Raw genomic sequence first — 1,631 nt, forward strand, 5'->3', positions numbered from 1 at the left:
CAGAACCAGGGCTTGAACTTAGACTCTTGAGCTTGCCAGGGAAGTGCTTATTCTACTGAGTCATCTCCCTGGCCCAAGGACCCATTTTTATTACATCAAAATGGCTGCAAGAAGCTGGGCATGATGGTATATGCCTATCATCCAAACAGTTGGGAGATGGAGGCAGAAGGATTGCTCTGCTTAATTATTTCATACACACGTCTTGTCTTTTAAGCCGGGTGTGGTGGTACATGCCTGTAGTCCCAGAACTCAGAGGCTGAGGTAGGAGGATTGCTGTGAATTTGAGACCACCTTGGGTTACAAATTGATCTCAAGGCCACCCTGAATTGTATAGCAAGAACCTGTCTCAAAAAAGACATTTTAAAAAAAGGAAGTCTTGTCTTTTAAAAACTCAATCCTGGAGCCCTGTGGACCCTCACTCCAACCAGCACCTAGGACCAACATTTGAGTAGGTCTGCCTGGGGCCCTCTGGATCCTTACTCTAGCCAGAACCCAGGCCAGTCATGTGTGTGGAACTTCCTCCATCAGACGGGCCTGGTGTGGAACCCTGCAGCAGAACTCCCTGCAGAGAGGCTAGAGGCAAGACCCACCCAGCTGATCCAGGAGCAGAACATCCTGCCTTAGTAGCACAGCGAGTTCACTTCCAAGGCCTACAGCAGGAAGCAGTAGCGCACAGTAACTAGACCCAAGCCACACCCACTTGGACAAGTCTGAACTAAGGAGCTAAGGTAATAACTCTATCTAAGTTCTACACCAAAGGTCAGAAGACAGTGCTGTACAAAATGACAAAGAGAAGGAGCAAAATGCATTCTCAGGCCCCGAGTCCACCCAGAACAAATGCAGAAGACATTAGCATAGAAGAAATTGGAAATCACACACATGAAATCTCACCTGAAATAATAGCATCTGAAGTAAAGAAACAACTGCAGAAAGGTATAGAGGAAATCAGGTCAGAAATAATTCCTGAAGTTAAAAAAGAAATGATAACTTTAATGAAAGAAATACTAAGTGCTTCTAAAGAAGACACTGATTAAAAAAATAGAAAGAATATAAAAATGATGGAATTCTTGAATGAGCAATATAGGAAAGAAATAGAATGTATAAAGCATATTCAAAGTGCTGTGCAGGAAATTAAAACCTCAATCACAAAACTGTTTGAATGAAAGTGAAAATAGGCTTTTAGACCCTGAAGACACCATTGCAGCTAGTGAAAAGGTAAGAAAAGATCTCTTAGAAACAACTAGGTTGCAGGAAAAAATAATTCAACATCTGCAAGATGATGCAAAGATGAACAATGTGAGACTAATAGGCATCAATGAGAAAGGAGTCAATACAAATGATATAAAAAAATATGAACAGAAGTAATAGCAGAAAACTTCCCAAATATGGAGAAACAATCTGACATTTAAGTAACCGAAACATATAGAACTCCAAATAACATCAATCCAATTAAAGTCACACCCAGACATATAATAGTCAAGATTGCAGAAATTCAGCACAGGAACAGTATACTAAAAGCTGCTAGAGAAAAGAAACAGATCACCTTTAAAGGAAAACCCATCAGAATAACAACAGATTTCTCTTCACAAACCATCAAGTCAAGAAGAGCATGGAGGTTCTGGGGAAATGGC

The sequence above is a fragment of the Octodon degus genome, unplaced genomic scaffold (assembly GCF_000260255.1).
Source record: "Octodon degus isolate 3935 unplaced genomic scaffold, OctDeg1.0 scaffold00095, whole genome shotgun sequence".
Taxonomy (NCBI): domain Eukaryota; kingdom Metazoa; phylum Chordata; class Mammalia; order Rodentia; family Octodontidae; genus Octodon; species Octodon degus.